Source organism: Cheilinus undulatus, linkage group 8, assembly GCF_018320785.1.
Source record: "Cheilinus undulatus linkage group 8, ASM1832078v1, whole genome shotgun sequence".
In the NCBI taxonomy this organism is placed as follows: Eukaryota; Metazoa; Chordata; class Actinopteri; order Labriformes; family Labridae; genus Cheilinus; species Cheilinus undulatus.
The window spans coordinates 3,360,572-3,384,357 of NC_054872.1; the positions used below are offsets into that span (position 1 = coordinate 3,360,572).

General features: G+C 39.0%; 1 pseudogene; it reads left to right on the forward strand.

Moving 5' to 3' along the window:
- Positions 1-21,607: 21,607 nt before the first annotated feature.
- LOC121513464 overlaps positions 21,608-23,786 on the forward strand; it is a 40,018-nt pseudogene continuing 37,839 nt past the window's right edge.

The following is a 23,786-nucleotide window of genomic DNA, read 5'->3' on the forward strand; positions in this document are numbered from 1 at the left end:
GAGAAACCATTTTGAAGAATCTCATCTCCAAACCATCTGGACCAGCACTGCAACCAGAATTCAAGCCATCTATGACTTGTTGAACCTCAGTAGGTGTGATTGATCTGAAAGAGAAAGAACTGACACACCTATTCTGAGTCGGGGTGAAATCAGAATCCTCAAGGGTGTTATAAGAGCATGAGCTTCCAACTGTGGAAAAGTGCCGGCTAAATGCCTCTGCATTTAAATGTGGCTCCCTGACAAGTTCATTATTAATTTTAAGATAAGTTGTAGGAATCCCTGTAGGTTTATTAATTACATTGTTAATTTTCTTCCAAAATTGCTAAGGGAATTTACTTTTTTCCCCCATAATTATGACTTTTTATTTTATAATTATGAGTTTTTATTTCAACTTTTGTTTAATGGTTATGACTTTTATTCCATAATCTATCTTTATCCCATGATTCAGACTTTATAACTCGTATTTTTAAATTTTTATCTCATAATTTTTTACTTTGTATCCTATTATTATGGCACTTTTATCTTAAAATTATGACTCAGGTTTTTCTTTTTTTATTGGCTTCCATAGATATCTATTTATTCTGGGCAAAGAAAGATTTTATTTTAAATTTATTATACATAAATAATTATGCTGTAGTGTCTACAGACACAGAGAGGTGTGTTAGGGAATATGTAGTCATATTTTCTCTCTGCCAGAGAGCTGAGAGTATCTTTCATAGACTACTGCTGCCATCTGGTGGCTGAAGGCGGTACTGCAGAGTCCCTTCTTCTGACTGTTTTAGTTCACCACTCATCAGCATTTATTAATGATGCCATAAAAGTTAGAAAGAGACTTTTAACGTTCCTGCTTAGCAGTAGTTACATTTGTACTTTTGTTGACTTATTCTCTGTATATTTTTTTTTCCTTTTTTTTGGTATTACCATATTTTTATAGACCTCAAACAGTTTTGGCTGTGTTGTTTTTCCTTGAAGCACTGTTAATAAAATCTTTTTTTAATAGCAGAAGTTATTTGCTTAAACACAGTTATAGCAACATTCTCCTTATTTAATGATTAGATTATTTAATTATTTTTCTCAGGATTATTTCACCATAACACAACATAGCAGAAGACAGGCTGCCATAACAATACAACATGAATGCATACTTTTATATTACTCTTTTACTCTTCATTTATTTTTTATATATATTATAACAATTATAAAATGTAGTGTTTACAAGGGACTGCCATGTGTTGTAAATGTCCTGTTAAATATGGGCCATAGAGCAGGGGTTCTCAACCTTTTCAGCCCGTGACCCCCAAAATAAAAGAGCCAGAGACCGGGGACCCCCGCTGTACCTGAAGGTGGTTGAACAGCCAGGAACTTTCTAGAATAGTCATGTGGAGACAAGGCTGTCCATAAGGAGGATAAAGGAGAAAGCTTTCTGGGGCCCAGCCAAACTGGGGGACCATGGAGGTCAACAAAATCATGGTCTATTGTAAAGTTAAGCTGTGATATCCATATTTTAAATAACCACTCTTATCGATGAAACACGTCTCATTTTCAAATCATTTGTGTAGTATACAGCCTACTTAAAAATGTAATTAAAGTGGGTTAAAGATTGAAAAAATGGGTCAATAAAATGGTGGAAAAGGATCTTAAAAGTAGCAGAAATGGGTTAGAAGTGGCAAAAATTATATACACTGTAAAAAGTCATGAGCTTGATAAGTTATAACTTGTTTCTATCATTTACGTCCACTTAACATAATGAGTTGTGAAGTTTCAGCTTAAGTTCATGAGTTATTGGCTTTACAACTCAAGATTGTGAGTCAGTTCAGTGAAATGGAAATTTCAATTTGCCAACAGAGTTTTACACTGGAAACCGGATCTCTCAGAAACTGAACACAGCCCCTTGTGTGGCGGGAATATTAATGCGCCATAAAAGTAGTGCTGGAAATGTGGCCTTGATCTAATGATGATATACTATTTTTTAAACACTTGAGCAGGTGCTGCACCCGATTGCAATTGCTAAATAACAGAAGAAGATGAACACCAGCTGAGCAGACTGAGAGCGGTGAAGTGGCGGAAGACTACTTTTCCTCTGGATCAAGGTGTAACCTGGCCGCGGAACGACGGCGATGAGCAGACAGAGAGTCAGCAAGGAGCCAGGAAACAAGGTCAGTGGTGACATTAATTGATGTTTTAATCCGACCTAATTCATAAATTTAGTCTAAAGAAATTCGTTTCTGTCTCTGTAACACTTCTGAACACAAGATAGCAAAACAACAGCTTGTTAATAGCGAGTAAATTTGGCGGAGGTGAAGCTAGCTGACGCTAAAATTACGTGGTGCTTCTTAGGCTTACTTTTTAACTTTGACTGAGAAGAAATGAAAGCAGTTAGCAAGAGTTCTATAACATTCTATAACAGAAGCACAATCATGTTGCTTGGTTTGAGTTTTCCCTGCCCCCGGTATTATTTGTTAGCATTTTCATAGGAGGCTCCGGTATCAGTAATTAGCCAGGCCCCGGTCATTTTATCAGCCGTGGCCCAAGCTGTGTTAATGCTGGACTGCTCCAGAAAAATTGAGAGAACTTGATAATACATAACATGATCTGTTTAAGTACTTAGAATTGGTTAAAGTAATGCTATCTGTGTAAACTTTGTGTACATTTGGACTTAAACTAGGGCCCTATGATATTAATGGAATAAATAAATTGGCTAATAAAACAACAGTCTACTTTTAAAGGTGTTGCAAATAAGGAAATATTAGATCAGTATTTTTTCTTCTTCTTCTTCTTCTTATTATTATTATACCCACGCCTCTTTGAACCTTAATTTGACCCCCTAAACATGCTCAAAAACTCACCAAAATTGGCAGACACCTCAGAATCGGCGAAAAATTTGATAAAATGAAAAAATTAACCCCAAAAATGCCAAAATGTGCTCTCTAGCGCCACCTAGGCACACTAAAGGTCCCTCATGGCCAGTAGGAATGTCGTAGAGAGATCAAACAAACGTTGAAACGCTCGTCTCATCGAGACCCACAAATCACGCACTGACACCCCTAACCTATCTCAAACAGGAAGCCGGCAATTTGCCTTTCAAAATAAAATTTTCCAGGAAAAAAGGGCTCCGAACAAAATGTATCTTGTCCTAGGCCGTAAATCATATCAGCTTGAACCTCGCAGAGAAGACACACTAGGCCATGCTGATCAAAAGTTATTCGGTAATTTGTTGTTTCTCAAACGGTTTCCGAATTACAAGCCCTCAAAGTTGGTCAACCCCAAAGAAGCCCTCCCTGCTGCTCCCATTCAAATGAATGGGGGCAGCAGGGAGGGCTCTGCATAAGCTGTGGCAGTTGGGCCTCTACACAAAAAACCAAAGGTCCTACAGCTTTAAAAATGACATGGATGGATTCCTGACAAAATTTACTACAAAAATATCTTATTTTTAGAGAGATTTGGTCCAAATTGTGGCATCTGTGAGGTGAGATTCAAGAAGATTTCAGTCAATTTCACTCCTGAACAAGAGAGCAGTTAGGGATGATGTCATCCACTGATTGACAGATGAAAGCACCCAGAATGCAGGCATTAGTTACCATGGCAACCAGGGGAAGCCCCTTAATGAGCTCTGATCATGCACACACGGAGCTGTTCCAATAAAGCAGCCCATTTAAACAATGCTGTAACGGGATGGTTGGGACTCAGGGTGGCTTCTCATCCACATACAGTTCCTCATAAAGACTTTGGCGACGTCAGTCGCCAAAGACAGCCACACATATATCCCATATGAAGTGAATGGGAGAGATGGTGCATTTGCGTGTGTGTTAGTGCGCGAAGCACGCATGAGTTTGTGCTTGTGTGTCCTACAGATGTAGGTTTTTTGAACATTACAATAAGCTTACTGTGCAGCTGGTCATGTGACTCACCAAAGGCAGGAAAATGGAATGTCTAATACCCACCCATTATAAAGTCTGAGGCTCCTGACAGAGCTGCAGGGACACACCTCAGTCTAACTTTGAGCAGGTCAAAGGATCAAAGAGGGATGAAACCCTCAAAGTGGAGGTCAAACGGGCATGAGGGACGTGCGACAGACCGAGGACCCGACCAATGCTGCTTGCAGCTTTAATTTTAATAGTATTTGTATTCTCCTTTAAAATGGAGGACATTTTTAGTCATTACCAGTGAGATCTATCCTGATCTATAATGCCATACACCGCAAGGAGACAGGCTGGAACCCAGACAATTCTGTGGGCCTTTTCACTGCTATTGGCTGTTTTTGCAATATTTTGCCACTTTTAACCCATTTTTGATACTATTTGCCCTTTTTTGCCTATTGTTTTTATCATTCTTTAACTCCTTTAAACCACTTATCTTGCTTTTCTTACCATTGTTGTCACTCCATTATCCATTTTTGATACTTTTTTTTTTATTTATATCAATTTTCATTACTTTTTCACCATTTTTGCCAGTTTAAACCCAATTTTGACCCTGTTTTCCTTTTACACTAATGGTTTGCCACATTTTAACCTCTTTTCACCACTTTTCCTGAAACTTTTCATCCCTTTGTGCCACTCCACAACCCATTTGGCCACTTATATGCCATTTTTGCCACCCTTTAACCCCTTTCCACCACTTTATCTGGACATTTTTGCTAGTTTTAACACATTGCTTTAATTTTTACAAGTAAATTTCTGTAAAAATAGATCAAATGTGAAGTCATTTTAAAACTATTTGACTGCTAATTGCTTTGGTGGATTTAACAACTGCAGACATTTAAAGCCAAAAGATACTCTTAAAACCCCAACATTTTCTTTTCCTGCTTTTCTGAATTTAATGATCTTCTGGGGGCCAGACAGGAAGCTTTGGGGGTCTGGTTTGGCCCCCAGGCTGCCAGTTGATGATCAGTGATGTAGACTGTTTCTAGTCTTGCTAGTATGTGTTATGCCTTAAAATGTCTAATAGTACTACTTGTAATCACAAAACTGTCTGCTAATACTACTAGTAGACTGAGTTTGAGTCTACTAAAAGTACTAGTAGAGCTAAAAATGCCTACAGTCTACTAATGGTCTACTGGTTGTACTAGTAGACGTTTTACTCCTACTAGTAGTACGACTACTACTAATAACTTTATTTGTATAGCACCTTTAAAAACAGAGGTTTGCAAAGTGCTTTGACAATAAGTAGAAACAAAATTAAAACAAAGCATCATCATAAAACAAACAAAGAACATAAGAAAAAATGACAATAACAGGAGGATCACACGTGGAGGTAACGTGATCATAAATGATCATAAATATTGTCAAAAGAGCAGAAATAGAAAACCAAAGCTCCAAAATGAGGCAGGGTGAAACATGTGTCTGGAGAGCTGCAGGTGTGAGGCAGGGCTGCTTTTAGTCATTTAGAGGCCCAGGGCAAAGACCAACATGAGGCCCCTCCCCCTTTAACTAAAGAATTAATAATGAGTGGAAAAAAATTAGAAGGCATCTCTTTTCTGTTAATAAAGCCACAGAACTCCAGTAAATGCCCCAGTGTGAGATATAAATACCCAAATAGCCAACCATCATTCATCATTTTCTTTGAAAAGCATCTCAGAGCTCAAACTCAGCTCATTCTAATATCTTTAAAAATCTTTAGACCAGGTGAACTTTCATAACGCTGGTGTTGGGCCAAAGACTGCTATCTCCAAAATGATCACTTTTCAGGGAATGAAAAGTTTATAATTTATAAGATGATATAAATATGATTTAAAAAACAAATTAAATCATTAAAAAAATTGAAATACAAGGTTTTAGCCTGATGTCAGTGATAAATGAAATAAATATATGGTCATCATCAGTGACATATTGGTTCTTCTGACTCTATACAGACATTTGTATCCCATTTAACCTCATAATTATCCACCAATCCGCTGTTTAATTTCATTTCAACTACAGATTAACTGATCTATTATCTACCTTACATTCCCGGTTTGTATTTTGGCTCCCGCTAAAGTATATTTTGGACAATGCGGCTCTTTGGTAGAATAAGGTTGAGTACCACTGGTCTAACTGTTACAGGGTGGAACTGTGAAATAGCACTTTAAAGGGGCACTATGTAGTTTTGGGGAAGACATTTTTAATCAAACAAAAAAAATCTTAATTGGTTGATTTTCACATGTCAGCAAAATTTCTTCAGTTTCAAGATGAATAAACCAAATAAAAACAGAAGAAATTCACCATTTCATTCTTGGTGCATATGTAGCAGACCCCACCACCTCTCTAGTGTCAGTATTTTTCTGACCTCATTTTCCTCTGAGAATAGTTGGTTTCATCAGTTATTAAAAAAATATTTCTGAGTTTGGATTATTATCCTATTAGTATTATAAATATGAAATTCCTGAGTTTGAATTTCTTCAGAAAACAACCTGGTGTGGTTTCACATTGCACTGATCTGTACAAAGTTAAATATAATTTTCAGTGGGCTAACACATAGCTAATAAATACAGTTTCCTTAAGAAAGAGGTGTTGTGTATTGTTTTCCACAGTTGACAGGCAATGGATTATAGTTCTAAGTATGTTGTGTGCAAAATGTATGCACTTGACAGCGAGAAAAAGTACCTCCTAGACAAGGCAAGTAGGAATTTAGATGGGGGAGTAGATTTGAGAAGCACTTGCCCTGAAGGGCAAGTAGGCAAAAACCTTAACGTCTGACCCTGCACTGCCTGACACGCAGAGTTCAGGGCTAAAATTTAACAAATGTCTATGTACTGATTTGAATAGTTATGCTGACATAAACCTGACTGATTAGATAAACTCTACCTCAGAGGAGACGCCTCAGTGTGATGCTTCTGGCAGTGATGTTAAATATCAACAAAGAAACCTCTGTGGTTTGGCGAGGGCAGCTTCCTGTGGTGCAGCAAAGCCTTTCATGTTTTTTATAAAAACTCACTAAATGGACCTCTGTAGACTCAATTGAGCAATCTCGCATAATTACCTGCTGAGCTCCAGTGATAAAAAAAGACTAATATAATTTTTCAAAAATATATCAAATATCAGTGACCTGCACAAGGGATCTGGGTCAAGGGTCGCAATTGTTGGGTTTCTCCCGTACAAACTCTCAGTTTGATTCTGCTTACATAGACTCTTGATATTGTCATTTTTAGCAAATGCAATGTGATAAATTAAAAGATATTGTAGATATTTTCAAAAGAAGATTTTGCTGAATCTGCTAACATATGTGGCCCTGGTTGAAGCTCCTTTTATTTAGAAGAAGCTGTAACATAAGGTGTTTCTGTGCACAAATTAAGAGGCAGTGCCTTTATTAAAAACAGCCAAAATTTCCTCTGGACTGTTGAATCTTATTTTGGAGTGTACCTTCTCTCCTTTCTATTATACAGTTCCTTAACAACACTGTGTTTAGTTAGAAAATTGTTTTTATTTCTGTCAAGTATAGAGTGCAAACAATAACAAAGTCACAGCTAAGGCTAAAATTGTTCTCTCTTGTTTAGCCTCTCTCAGTACATTGTCTGATTTATGTTGATCTGTGGTTGAATTATTAAAACTTTTTATAATATAAGACACTTTCACATAAGCTAAAGTATAAACTCAATGTCAATAACCTTCGAACGTTCTTGTTGCACCTGAGTCAGGGCCGAACTGTGATTGTTTTCTATTACAAAACACTCCTCAGAAAAGGCTAAATTTTGTGAGATCTTAACATATATTTGGACATACAATAAATGTCCCTTTTACATGTTTGATACAACAAATTAGCCTACCCTGTTCCTCAATGGCAGTGCCTCTGTCCAATAGATTTGAGCCCTTCGTGGCCAATTAGGAACTACCTGAGCCAACACATTCTAGAAAACTCGTTGGATAATCAAGCACTGAATCATGATGCAGCTGACTGACCAGATCAAACTAAAATGTATTTTAAAATACAACAGGCTGTGCACCATGCTGAAATCTTACAAGAAGCAACTGAGAAGGACATGTTTCCTCAAGGTATGATGTGCTAAGTAAATAAACTGACATCCTTCATTAAACAGTCTTCTCCAAATGTTACGACACCTGATAAAGTAAAGCTAAATACAGCGCTTTGGATGTCTAACAATATGACTATTCTGAGAGAGCATTATGATTCAGTCCTGGCTTTGGAGCTAGACAACCTGGGCCCTTTTCAACCTAAAGCTTTTGAAAAAGCAGTTTCCTGGGCTAGAACTAGAAACAGGAGAAATTTGACTCCTAGTTCAGTTGAAAAATTTAAAGCAATGGTGCTAAGACAACCTGAGGGACCATCTGAAATTAGCACTGTAAAAATGAATAAGCAGGACTTTCTGCCCCGTCCATCAGGGGCTCACTCGGACAATCTGAGGCGGGCTTTTGATATAAGCCCCCAGCTGCAAAGGACCGTAGATATCTATAGTAATGGCTAGATGTCTTCCGGCGGAGTTTCTAATGTCCTCACCGGCGGCCATCTTAACACAGGCATGCTCTCTGGCAGAATCTGTGGTACCTGAGGGAAGGTGAGTGATCTGCACAAATGTAAATACTCTTCTCGCTGAAATCTTGACGGATTTACAAACGGTTTGGTTTCTTACAAACGTTATTAATGGGCTACAATTCTGGACATTTGAACATGTTAAAATTGCAGCTTTTCTCTTCAAAAAACGACTTAATCATGCAGCATAGTTGTGTAAGGCTGAGACCACCAGATTTAACTTGTTAAAAAAGTTTGTTAAAGACATCTCACATTATGATTCCTACAGGAAATTGCTGAGTGAAGATGCCAGACTTTTGTGCAACTTACGGATGCTCTAATCGCCATGGTGTTGAAACCAGAGCATGTGGGATCACCTTTTACCTGTAAGATATTACAATACTCTGACTATATTTAGGATAATCGTTAGTTACTTGGTGGCAGTATGTACAATACAGGTCCTGTTACAAAGGAACAGCGGGGCTGACGTCATAGTATTGCAAGATTGTTGTTGACACAAGGCATTTTAAAATATGTTTCCACAATCACTGAATGTTTGTTTTGGACACCTTTTTATAACTATTTTAATTTGGTTATTCTTAAAGTACATACAAACATACATAAAATTTCTCCAAAAATATGATATCATTTATATATCATGTAATAAATATTATTTATTATTGTTGATTTCACTATGTTTTTTGGGTCATTTCTTATCTCTGTTCTCCATGTGTATACCTCCACAGTAGTCTAGTTCTCTCTAGAGGGTGGGGATTTCGACATGCAGCATTTCTTGATGTATATTTGTAAAGGGAAATCTTGTACCTATTTTTTATTGCAAATAAATGTCACATTTATAAAATATTACTAATATAATACAACATTTTGAATTATTACTTGTTTAAACTAAACATGTAATAATTCAAATTATTTTGTAATATTAGTAATATCTGACTAGCGATGCACGATAAGTATTTTTTTGAACCGATTCGATAACCGATAATTTCCTACTCCTGATAACCGATAACTGATAAGAACCGATCATTTTTTTTCAATTGTTGATTTTAAAAAATAAGTTTATTTGATGTTTTTATGCACATCTGGGGGTAAGAATGGGTTAATATGTAGTGAGCAAGTATATATATAACTAATTCTAACTGACATCACTCACGTTTACATCAAAAAACAATTCTGACTTTACAGTTGTTATTTTTTAAGCATTTGTGTACAAAAGTACAACATACGCAAAAAACTGACATTTTTCCCCTTTTCCCTTGAAATAAATTGAAGTATCTTGACAAGTGGCCAAATCTGACATTTCAATCAACTAAACAAGAATTCACCTGACTTCGACATAAAACCAAATGATAACAGGCTGTCATACTTAACAAATGCAGATGTTTGGGGGTCTGTTATTTGTTTTTGCTGCTTAAGTCAAAAATAGAGCTGATGTTTTACATACAGATTAAAAATATATCATATCAGAGATAGGTTAAAATGTAAAGTCCATCGTGGTCTGTGGGTAAACTTCTGTTCCTAACGTCGATCAGACTGAATGAAACCACGTCAAACAGAGCAGGAAGGGATATGTCTATGAAAGCAGCAGTGGATCAGGAGACTATCAGACTGATTTTGTCATTATTAGCATTGCTTTTTGGCTCTGATGAACTTTCTGCAGTTTCCAGTGCCTGTGCCTTGTGCCTTTATTTGATAGAGGAGAGGATAGTGGATAGAGTCGGAAACAGGGAAGAGAGCGGGGAGAGACATGCGGTAAAGGGCCTCAGGCCGGATTCGAACCCGGGCCGCCCGCGTATATGGATCGCGCGCCTTATCCATTCTGCCACCTGCAGATTTATTTTAAATACAAGTCCGCTAATGTTTGGGCTATGAGGTGAATCAGCTGATCATCCCATCATCAGTAGCTGACGTCGCTCAGACTGATGCTGTGAAGTGAAGGACTTCTCACTAAATTGTGCCTCCTCTCTCCTCCTGTCTCTTCCTTGCATCTCTCTTTCAATTCCTCGCTGGGTGGAGCTAAGATGTGAGGAAACGACGCGAATGGAGGAAGGAAGGATACCAAAATATGAAACGAGAAGCACCCACAGAATCAACTCAGGCTGATCTCCCCACTGCTACCACAATGCCAAAGCATCACACAGGCCAGAAATGAGGGTCCCCCTGAAAACTAGAACAGAAGGGAAAACTCCACTTCGAATGGTTAAATTTGGCAGCTGTTTTTAATTTTAGTCTTAGTTTTAGTCTACAAATGAAATGCATTTTAGTTTTAGTCACATTTTAGTTATTTCTGTCCTTTTTAGTTTTACTCTAGTTTTAGTTGACAAAAACTCCTTACATTTTAGTCTAGTTTTAGGCCATAAAAAGTCCTCATATTTTAGTCTTTACTTTTAGTCCGAGCATTTATTTTCTTGCCTAAATCTGGTACCAAATCATGGTAGTGTGTTCTCTGCACTCTGCTAAACCTGGGGTCCCTGCTTTCTACAGCTGAGAGGCAGAATAGATACAGATGCATTGCATTTCGATAGCTTTACCCACAGTGGAGAAATATCACAGACTTTGAATGTCCAACGAAAACTTAATTACATTTTAATCTAGTTTTAGTCATTTTGACACAAACTAAACAGCTGTTTTTGTCCGTTTTAGTCATCACAGATCTATTTTTGTTAGCCTCAATGTAGTTTTTGTCATAGAAAAAAAGGCTGTCGCCGAATAGTTTAAGTCATAGTTTTAGTCGACAAAATTAACACTGGGTTGGGAGCCCCCAGGAACTCCTTCTCCTGATCTCTCCTTGAGCTTGGCCCATTTCAACCTGTTGGCACATTCTGCCATCTAGTGGTGACTAGCAGGAATTACAGATGTAGTGCACCTTGATCACTGTGCTATGTTGAATCAGAAATGTTGATAACAGATGCAATGAGGATGCAAAAGAGTCTCTGTGACTTACTTTATCCCTGGTTTACACATCAAGTCCTTCTTTCAATTCATCCTTCATTATTCTTTAGAAACTGTAGCCAATACAGAAAGAACAAACAACCCTAGACTACAGACTAGAGCACAGGAGCTGAAGAGTAGTAGGCTTCCCACACCTGGTCCTAATCACGGCCAATCAGCCACAATGCACTGAGCTGATTCCTCACCTGCCTTTGTGAGCATTTAAAAAACTGAGATGCAAATTTTTTTGAAAAATTCTGAGATTAAAGTCACAATTCTGGGATTAAATTCAAATTCTAATAAAAATGTCAGAATTATAAAGTCAGAATTCTGACTTTAATCTCAGAATTAAAAGAATAATGCCCCATTTTTTTTGTACAGTGGTCCAAATCCTATCCGTAGCTAAGTTGTATCTCTTTACCAAACCAATTTCCTAAATTCTAATCAGGTTCTACCATTGTTTAGAGAAATGTTTAAATATGGAATGTGTTTTAGTTATGATTAATATTTTTCCAGTGATGATAATTTGACCTACCTCTCCTATTTACTGTTATTGTCACGGAAAAGATTTTAAGGTGTTTACCAGGGATGCATGGTAGTGGATTCTCATTGATTTCTGATATGCCAGTGTTTCCACACTCACTGCTCATACTGATATATTCACAGGTCTGGTCTCGTCTCATCAGCTGCGTGTCTGGCCACGCCCCTAGTTAACAGTGAGTGTTTCAAGTCAAACTCCATTTTGAGTTAACCGAGCAGAAGGACAGACACACTTCAGAGAAGGGTGAGTGTAAATAACTCAATATTATTATTGTTTTAGTGTTAAAATTGCTGATTCATCAGTTAATAAAGCAGGTCAATGTGGAGTCAATCAAAGAAAACTAACAAAGCACAGAGTTCCCATAGGTTTCTTTTGGAGAGAGGAGCAAAGTGAAGTAATTTTTTATTTTTGTTGCCAAAAATCAAATCTTTGTATGTGGTCGTTACAAACTTTATGTCCGTGTAGAGCTGTGTCTCTGATAAGGAGTGAATCCTCTCCTTTTGAGTCTCATTCTGTACACAGATATAAACCGAAGCCGTTTCCAAAGTAGACATGCACCATGAATAAAAACTGGTTTGTCAGGATTTCAGTTCTCTGAGCTCACTGTCAGTGACTGTTTTCATGGACTTGAGAATCTGTTTATGAGTCATATTCTAGTTTTTGTCATATTCTGGATCCTATGTTTACATGTGCACAGAGAAACCCAGTTATTCATCTTCCAGTATACATGAGAAAAACTAGTATCCCGGTTTCTGATCATTGAATCATACCTGCACAGACAGTTGTTGTAATTTTACAACACCAGGCGAGGTAAGTTTGAAATTTGAATAAAATTAGATCACTGTCGGTTATTTTGGGTTTAACACAGTTAAATGCCAACATCACATATTAGGCCATTAGAATTATTTTTATTAAACACCAAAGTTTGTCACAGACACAAAGAAAGAGCGAAGCAACTTGCAGTTGCCTCACTTCACTAAATAACTGTCCCTGATTTTATTCTGAATTACTGAATTTTACAGGCCTTTATATGTGTTTTCCACCTCTTCAGATCCTCATGACAATATTATGCAACGTAAATAAATAAAGCTCTGGAAAAATTAAGAGAACACTGCATTTTTTTCTGAAATCAGCCCCTCTACCTGTCTGACAGCTGTTTCATTCCAGTGTCTGTTAAATTCTAACACAAGCACACCTCATTCTACTTGATGAGGTTCTGATTAGGTGATCACCTGAACCGAATACTGTCTAACGAGGTAAAGTATAAAACCACTGTCCTCTCCCAGTAGGACCACCTGAATGGTACAAAACAGTGCTACTAGTACTTTAAAGTCATTGGAATAAAAAGGATAACTGTTGACCATGCCAGAACAGTTGACAAGAAAAGTTTTGAGTGAGGAAAAGAAGGGTTCAATTCTGCCTTTACTGGCAGGGGGTTACAGTGAGTGTCGGGTTGCTTCCATCCTTAAAATTTCTAAGACGCTGGTTCATAAAAATGAGATCAAGCACCAAACACTGGGGACAGCAAAGCTACGGACCGGCAAAGGGTGAAAATGATTCTCCAGTGACCTGGATGACCCTCACCGAATTCAAATGTCACTCAGCAACCGTAGGATGACATCAAGTGACTCACACAAAGAATGGCAAAGGGAACAGGGATGAAGTGCACGGCGAGAACAGCGTGGAACAGGCTCCAAGGGGCAGGGCTCGAGTCGTGTAAAGCTAGAAAAAGCCGGTCGGTGATGATCTGGGGGTGCTTCAGCAAGGCTGGAATTGGACAGATTTGTCTTTGTGAAGGATGCATGAATCAAACTACGTACAAAGTTATCCTGGAAAAAAGTTCCCCAACTCTGAGGATTGGTTGTTCCAGCAGGACAATGCTCCATGCCACACAACTAAGTCAATCAAGGTGTGGATGAAGGACCACCAGATCAAGATCCTGTAATGGCCAGCCCAATCTCCAGACCTGAACCCCACTGAAAACCTCTGGAATGAGATCAAGAGGAAGATGGATGGTCACAAGTCATCAAACAAAGCCGAGCTGCTTGAATTTTTGTGCCAGGTGTAGCATCAAGTCACCAAACAGTGATGTGAAAGATTGGTGGAGTGCATGCCAAGACGCATGACAGCTGTGTTTAAAAATCAAGATTATTCCACCAAATATTCATTTCTGAACTCTTCCTAAGCTAAAACATTAGTATTGTGTTGTTTATAAATGAATATGAACTTGTTTTCTTTGCTTTTTTGAGGTTTTAAAACACTGCATCTTTTTTGTTGTTTTGACCATTTTTCATTTTATGCAAATAAATGCTCGAAATGAGAATTTTTTTTTGGGAAAAATGTTGTCAGTAGTCGATAAAACAAAAAAAAACTGTTCATTGCAGTCAAAAATAAAGCTTTAAATAGTCAGATCAGAGAAACTGTTTGCAGTGGTCTCTAAATATTTTTCAGAGCTGTACTACCTCTAAATACAACCTCAGTGAAACATCTACGGTCTGCTTATAACCTAGTTTGAACTCTTCAGTATACAGCAGGGCTCCAGACTAACTTTCTTTACTAGGAAAACAGTTGCCCTTAACTTAAAGTTTTAGGGGTGCAAGCAGAAAATTTAGGGGCACACACTGTAAATCGACTTGCGAAATAAATATTCATGTTTACCCTCATTTTCACTGTATTACTGATTAATACACATTTTATGTTTCTGACTGGCATTGTGTTTGCTCAAGGTGTCGTGTTTTAATTGTGTAGTGCCAGTACAATCAGCAAATTTTGTGTTCCCCACATGTTGTGGGTATTAGGGCTGCAGTTATCAAGTCTTTTTTTTTAATCGAGTACTCTATCGATTCTTCTGACGATTAAGTGAGTACTCTAATAACAAATATTGCATTTTTAGAAATTAATCCCTTTTGCTTTTTTTAAAGAGAAATAGTACCAGACAAATGATAAAATACGGTGGGTCCCTTAAATGGACTACTTGTATGATAAAAATAGGTATTAAAAGGTTATCTAAACAACATATCTAAGATAGTTCTGATGGCAATTTACATTTATTAAAGGTGAAAGAAAAGGAAGTTAAATAATTCCTTTAGATTATGCCATAATTGAGGTTTAGGGATCATCTCCTAGGAAATTCTGGCTGCTAATTCTTTATTTCTTCTATTGTAGTTTACTTTTATTTTTCACTTTGTCATTAAGGTAAAGAGACACTTAACTATTTTAACTTTCTCTACTTCAAGCATTAGTGTAATATTTCACGGTCTAGCAAGAAAAAACTCTCACAATGGTATGACGATTTCTGGAAGCTGGACTTGTACATTCCAGAAATTTGATCTATTTCTCAAAGGGTGTTCACTTTTAATTTTTGCAACCACATTTTTGTTTGATCCACTGTGATTTTTAACAAGATATCTGGACCTGGGAACAGGTTTTAGGGTAAAGCTGCATCTGTGATCTGTTGAATCCTGACTGTATGATGGTGAACTCTGACCTCTTTGCTCTCTCTGTCTCAGTCACTGTTAGTAGCAATAATGTTTAGATTTAACTGGAATCTAATCATCAAAATGTAGTCTTATGTAGTGCTTCGGGGTGCCAAAGGATTTTGAAAAAAATACGTTGAAACAAAGATGTGCGGGTGCTGAATTTTATATCGTTAATTAAATGCATGACATGAGGACGCAGGAGAGAGAGAGAGAGAGAGAGAGAGAGAGAAAGCACCTGCGCAAGGCTTAAATACTGAAGCGTGTCTCTCTTCAGTGAAGTTTATAAAATCCCCTGAAGTCTGCAGACATAAACTGACTGCTATCTCATGAGCGCGTGGTGCAGGCTGCTCGTAATCTCGGAGTTCTGCACACTTTCACCTGTTAAAGGCTCTTCATTCTCCATCTCCATTGTCTTCTTTCTCTTCACTCATGATTTTCACACAGCGCAGCACATGTTTACTGCATGTAACGTTACAATAACGAGGGCTGTTTTCGAATTCGCCTACTATACTAGGAGTGCATACTGATTTGCCCAAAATGTAGTATGCAGTATGCAGTATGCCAACAAATGCAAAAGTTGCAGTATGCCAAAAATACCCAGATGACGCACTGATTTGGGAAAATTACACAGTATGGCCCAATCCCAATGTCCACACTCACACACTCACTGACTTTGAGGCGCGCTCCTGCAAAGTCTGTGAGGCATTAGGGTTGTCCCACTGTCAAATCATAAAGTGCGTGAAGGATCTCTCACTGACTTTTTGAGCCCTTCATGTACCCTTTCTGTGAGTGGGCATCTCTGCAGTCTTAGCGTGAGGGAATTATCCATAGTTCATTGCATTGTGACGTATGGCAGGGATTCACGTGGGATGCCCGCTAGTAAACCCTATAAAAGTGAAGTGAAAAGAGCGAAAATGTAAACAAAAAACAGGGAAGGTGCAAAAAGGGTGGATGTTGTAAAAAGAAGTATTTTTCCTGTAAGTATATTATATAAACAGCCTTCATCCACTGAGAAAACGGGTCTGTAGGTGAGGCACGCTTGTTTTTATCTTTGTTTTAAGCTCTACAAGATTCCGACTGTCAACAAAAAAAACAAAGGGCTGTCCCATTCCTGTTTCTACCCTTCAAGCCCTTGCAGCCTCACTCACTCAATCACTTTCCAGGTGCAGTCAGTTAAGTCAATGAGGGCTCAGGGTTTAGGGAGGAGATTGAGATTCAGCCTATGCATCGGACCAGTCTGCTTCACCTACTGTTACCCACAATGCAAAGCGCCAGGTTAAAGTTCGTAATAGCGGAGAGCGGCGTAACATGTACTATAGCAAAATATGTTGTAGTAGGGTCACTGTTGTTTTTGTTTAGTCGTTACAGCTCATAACGACAGGAAGGGTGCTGTCAAGCGTGCCCTTTCACTGCACTATACATGCTAAGCTAAAAACAACAGCTATAGAAATCCCGAAAAATCAAATAAAAACACTTCCCAGATTTTTTTCTGTACAGTAATGGATGGAAATCACTAGCGTCGTTTAATATTGACCAGGGTATGACGTTCTTCTGTATACCGGAAACCAGCTAAACCGGGCCAAGCATGCTACACAATAACGTCCAACTGGCAGTCATACTGCATACTACTGTCGAACGCAGTAGGCAGTATGCAGTACATACTGCATACTGCATTTGGCAGGAATATGCAGTATCCCAATTCGAAAACAGCCAGTAAAAACAAATGCATTGTGCCACACAAATAACCATCCGTGTGAAACACAGCATGCCGTGCACCACAGCGCAATGTCCAAGCTTATACCACAGCATATATGGATACATGACGGATTTAAGTGAAGTCTCAAAGGCAGATAATATGCCCTTTTTTTGGAGTTAATGTTGGTTGGCAAACCAGCTCATTTGTGCATTATTTCCAACAACTGGGCTGAAGTGTGGAGCAGAAGTTTGTCAGCAACAAAAAAATGTTTAATGATTTTAAAAATCAGCAAATTTACTGGTTGCACATGCGCTAGTAGATGAAAAATTTACTCGCACTGTCTCAAATTAGGGGCAAAATGCGACCATTTAGGGGCAGTCTGGAGCCCTGCTTTTGGGGTTAATTTATCATCATTTCCTGTATAAGTCCATGATATCATTGCTTCTGCCACTGAGTGAGTACATTAGGAAGTTTAAAGGTTAATGTTTGCTTAAAGGATCTGTGGTTTTATGCAAAATTCTTTGGCTAAGTATCCCCAAAAGTTAACTTTTCCTCATCAGTGGTGCTGTTGTAGCTCTGTGACCCACTGACCTCTTGGTGACCCTTTGCTCTTGCTGCAGGATGAGACGTAATGTTGATAAAGTGATGATTTATGATCGAGAGTCCATGCATTGTATTTTATTTTGAAAGAAGTGGATGTTCTACGCTTGTGACTTCCATGGTTGGTGCTTTCTGAACGACAGTGAATTACGAGGTTTGGCAGTGGCTGGCACTGAAAATAGACCTGCAGCATATCTAAAACGAAGCGGAGCGGAGTGTTGGTCCAGGCATACACCACTGCCGGTCTGGAGCGCCGGCTATGGAAATGCTCTGATAGACTAGAGAGGGAGCAAAGTGCTCCGCAGAACGATTCACTGGCGTTCCGTGGCGTACATGCTGTATATGGAAATTGGGGGTAAGTGGATCAGTCATGACGTCATTCACAGTGCGCTGAGGTGAATAGCTGGTTGTTACCGCATATTATGGTTGTTACTGTACCGGTACCTCCTTGCTCATAGAAGAAGTAGTATGAAAAAAGAAGTAGGAAAAAAGTATCATGTGGCGATGCTGGCCAGGTATTGCGGAGTCTCCCACAAAAAAAAACTAAACCAAAAGAACCTGCTGAGGCTGAGATTTTAATGACCGGTGACCAAAAGACGGAGGTTAATGTTGCCTCTGCTGCTCCCACTCCTGCCACCACCCTCACCGCCACCCCCCGGTCTCATCCACTGGCAGCTAGCAGGCATTTCTTTGAGAGATGAAACTTTAGTGCCGCTGTCTCAACAGGTGAGATTTATAAGCTGCTGAAGTTCTTAATTGCTTTTCTCTAAAGTGTACAGAAGGGCAGACATTTCGAAAGGGATCCTTCCTTCATATAAAGTCCAAATGACTTTTTCCTGAGGTGCAGAACTGTAACTGAAAGATGCTGCAGCGACGACCGGTGAAACACATCCAGCTACCTAGCGAGCTGAGCACCTTTGGTGAACATAACGCTTGTTTAAAGGTAAAAGGTCACCAGGGGTTGCTTGAGATTACAGGCGCTGTGCCAGAGCATGGCGGAATGGGCTATGAAAAGCATCAGAGCCTCAATAAAATGATCTATAACGGTAAAACCGGTCCAAAGACCGGTTCGTGCCTTATTTTTACCAATCCAGGGCTCTGTAGACTGATGCACTCAAGCCACTGACGTCAAGATCAGTTAACCGACCCATATCGGCTTATCTTTACACCACTACCTACTATGTAATTTTAAGTTAATATGGAATATAACAAAACAGAATTAAGCTATTTAGAAAATATGTAGTCCTGTATCACCTTGCATTTTAACTATCTTTGTGCAATCCAAAGATGAGGATTTTCCCCATGTGCTGCACTGAACTGATGTCTGTGATTCAGGCAAAATTCCTTACTGAAAGATTCTTTTTGCACTGTAGTAAGAATACTACACAATTTATTAATCCAAATATTACACTTAACTTTTGAAACAGTTTTACATTATTGCTAGTATTAGTGCATACTACTAAAATATTGATTGAGAATTGCATACAAGACCCAAATGATGGTCAAACTAGATAGAAAAATGATGATTACAGACCCATATATCTTGTTGTAGCAAATATGTACGTCCACATGGGTAGAATATGCTTGAAATCAGTTTCTTGATGGACCAGATGAAGGCCACAAGCTAAAATGCATCTGTTTAATAAAGTTGTTCACTAAACTTCTACTCTTTATGAAGCTTTCTGTTTCCACACGGTTCAGGTAAAGGTAAACACAGTACAAAAGCACTTCCAGTTTGTGCTTTTCAAAGTAAAAGTCTACTCAAGCATTTCTATGAAGAAAACCCATAGACGGTAGAAAGAATTGGACCAAGCCCGTGTGACGTCAGTCGTCTGTTTACAATAGGCAGGACTCAAACAGCTGTTGAAGACAATCCGCGGAGGCTTCCATATTGAAATCGCAGTCTCAACCAAACTTTGGATCAACCTAACGGCCCGCCCACTAAGCATGACTTCATGTCAGCTAGCTAGCTAGCATTCTTGTTGACAGAAACATAGCCTCTGCCTGCCAAGCTATCTGTCAATCAAATGAGATGCACCAGTCAGTCCGCAGTGAAGTTTTTTCCTAAATATACTTTAAACCTTTGTGGTACAAACAAAATTCACCCCCCGTACAGTGAGAGCACATGAAGACACTAGCTAATGAGGCACGAACCAGGCTGTAAACCAGTTTATTTCTAGTGTAAAAACCGGCTGTTTAACGGGTGTCCAGACGGGACTTCCTGTGTTCCTGCAGCCAGCCTCAAGTGGACACTCGCGGTATTGCAGTTTTTTGCACTACCGCATTGGCTTCATTATTCAGGACCGTAGGTTGCCGCTTGAGAAAACCCCTTCTTATGTACATAATGCCTTTATTTTGAAAAGCTTCCACTATACACTGAATCCAGTCATTTGTAGGAAGGTTTATTGAGGTAAAACTTAGGAGAAATGACAGAGCTTTGACAGCAGGGAGACAAAACCAAAAAGCAACAAACTAGTGTCTGGTATGAAAGCTGTTATGGTAGCAACAGCTGCAAGCAGAAAAAACGTCTCAAAACGGTTATCGCATGCAGCGCTGTTACATCACAGTACCAGTGTGGACCAAAACATGGTGGCCTCCTGATGAGTTTATAAGCTCACATTACTCAAAATGCCGATATCTAGTGAGCTTTTGTAATTCATTATACATATGAGAGATACAAAGCTCTATCCAACAAGATGAGCTTGTCTGATCATGCAGGGTTCCTTTTAAAGCCTCATTACAGAGATTTGAGACAGAAAACAGACGTTTCTTCTCTGGCACAGAGCCAGGCAGCTGCACTCTGCTCACAGGTCAATATTCAGATTGTAACATTTTTAAAAATCTACTTCTCCTGAGTGGGCGTGGCTTCAGCTCATTCAACAGACACACCCTGGAGCAGATTTTACTGCCTCATTTTTATGATTTTGAAGCTTAATTTTATAAACTCTGAGTTGTTTTATATGACTGAAATTTGATATAGGGGCTCATAACACAGTCACTTGTCATACAACAAACCTAAATACGGATTTATTTTTACTTTGTTGGCTCTTTAAGGTTTAATGTGACTTCAGTGTGTTTTTTAATGACATAGTGATAATACCATACATCATAAGAGCATTTAAGGAAGGTTTAATGGTATTAAAAACTGGTTACCCACTAATCCTAGTAGGGCTGGGTATTGTTAAGAACCTCACGATTCAATTCGATTTTGATTCTTTAGGTTGCGATTCGATTTCGATTCGATATTGATTTACATGCGTCAATGTCGATTCAGTAAGAAGTAGAAATACACAAACATATTTGGTAAGTCACCTCACATTTTTGAGCAATAAAACATCTGAAAATAAAAATTTGCACAATAATAACTTAATTGTGCATATGGAGTACAAAAGTAAAAAACATGACAGTTCTGTATAAACACTGTAAAAAACTGTGATAAACCTCACATAACATGGTTATGGTATGTTGTTGTTTGGTCGAGTGCGGCCTCGGTCCATACAACGCGAATCACATGCACAGTGACCCCCACTGGCCAGGAGGTGAATTGATTCAGAGGATTTGCTGAATCAATATTGAATTGGGGGGGGGGGGTATTGCGATGCATCGATTAATCAATATTTTTACCCACCCCTAAATCCTAGTCTGAGATCAGTTCTATAACCAGACCAGGGTCAGATACCCAGAAGTGCTCCACATCAGGTTAGGGTCAGAACAGACTGCAGTGAGGTGTGGGATCAGGCAGACAGGAGTGAAGGTGAAGTCAGATAAATTCTCTCTTTAGGTCATGAGGCTTGAATTTATGAACACATTCTTCCTGTTTGTTTCTCTCCTGTTGGTCTTCCTTGTTCTCAGGTTGTTCTACCTTCATGTTCTACATCGTCCTCTGCACAATCTGAACTTAAGATGATGAGGAACCGAGGAGATGAAGAGGACAGAGGAGAGTCTCCTCCTTCCATTGGTGTGTCTGTGAAGAGGGACTGGTCTAAAGATGAGCCTCCAGAATTCAGTAATGAACCAGGACCAGGATCTACGTCCCCTTTTCCCAGCAGTGTCTCTGTGAAGAGTGACAGCTCTAAACATGAACCCCCACGATTCAGTAGTGGACCAGGACCAAGATCTACATCCCCTTTTCCCAGCAGTGTCTCTGTGAAGAGTGACAGCTCTAAACATGAACCCCCACGATTCAGTAGTGGACCAGGACCAAGATCTACATCCCCTTTTCCCAGCAGTGTCTCTGTGAAGAGTGACAGCTCTAAACATGAACCCCCACGATTCAGTAGTGGACCAGGACCAAGATCTACATCCCCTTTTCCCAGCAGTGTCTCTGTGAAGAGTGACAGCTCTAAAGGTCGTCCTCCACTGTTTAGTAATGAACCAGGACCAGGACCCTCAGATCCACAGTAAGAGAACTTGTCTTTAACCTCTGAACTGTCAGGATTCAGCTCTTTGTGTCCTCAGAACTAGAGTTGTCTCAGTCCCCACTTTTTTTTTATCTCTGATAGCCTGGTAATAAAACTAGAAATTTGGTGTATTTAATGATTCAGAGGCTCCTGACAAAGACTAATATGAGGCTCTTCAACATTGTTCGAATAATAATAATAATAATAATAATAATAATACATCACACTTATATAGCGCTTTTTTGGACACTCAAAGATGCTTCACAAACAAAACAAAAGAACAAAGGGGCTCAAGAAAATGTAAGTTTGAACAGGTGAGTTTTGAGTAGTGATTTGAAGTTTTGTATTGAGTCCGAGTTCCTGATGCTTTGTGGGAGTGAGTTCCATAGGGTGGGGGTGGCTGCAGCAAAGGCTCGGTCTCCCAAGGTCCGGTACTTTGTCCTGGTGGTGGGAGTGAGGAGGTTGGTGTTGGCTGATCTGAGGCGGCGGGTGGGGCAGTGCTGCTGAAGGAGATCAGTGAGATAGGGAGGGGCCAGGTTATGGAGGGACTTGTAGGTGATGAGGAGGACCTTGTATTGGATGCAGTATGGTATGGGGAGCCAGTGGAGTAGTTTGAGAATGGGGGTGATGTGGTCTCTGGAGCAGGTGAGAGTGAGGAGACGGGCAGCAGAGTTCTGGATATATTGCAGTTTTTAGAGGTGGGTGGAGGGTAGGGGTGTGCCATCTAAGGAACCTTACGATTCGATTCGATTATGATTCAGGGTGCTACGATTCGATTATTCAATGATTATTACGATATTAACGAATATCACTATATTTGATGCATCTTTTTTCCCCATTCAGGATTTCTTTTTTTTTTTTTCTCCTCACTTTGTGGCTACTTCATATTTTGCAACAAGGTATATTTGTCAGTATCAATAAATTAAAGTAACCAAACAAATTTATCTCCATTATCTTTTATTTATGTCAAATCACCAAATGATCCAACAGGAACCATGGCACCAACAGGAAAATGGTGTGCCTGTAGCAGCAGCCTATACAACAAAGAGCTGCTCTTATTCAAAACAAATAAAGATTACCAGTAACCTTCCTTAAGTGCAAAACATTTACTGTGTCAAAAACAATACTTTTCAAAATATAGAATTCTCGATTAATAGTACAAAAAATTAACTTTGGTGGAATGAATTCCACATTTTCCAGAAAACGAAAAAGCATAAAGTGCCTTTAGAAATAAATAAGACTTCTTTTAACCAAAATCCTCAGTGGTGTTCACAGATTTCTGTACTAGCAGGTCTATTACAAAAAAACAATTAGCTTATTCAGCTAACTTAATCTGAACGAAGACTTCAAAACAAAATCCTCAGTGAGCAGCATAAATCCCACAATAAACTAAACATTTTGCTATCCACAATCAAATTGCTGTCTTCACTATCACCATTGCTGTCACCAGTCTCAGGATTGTAAACTTTCAAGTTCTTGTGTAAGAATAGGAGCTGGTCAACATGCTCCGAATTAAGTGTGCACCGCTGTGCAGTTACTATGTCTCCTGTGGTAGAGAACACTCTCTCCGCAGAGACACTGGTGCCAGGAATGCACAAGTACCTCTTGGCCAACTTAGAAATCATAGGATACAGCACTTGATTGTTCTTCCACCAGCAGAGAGGGTCGTCTGAGAGAGTGGG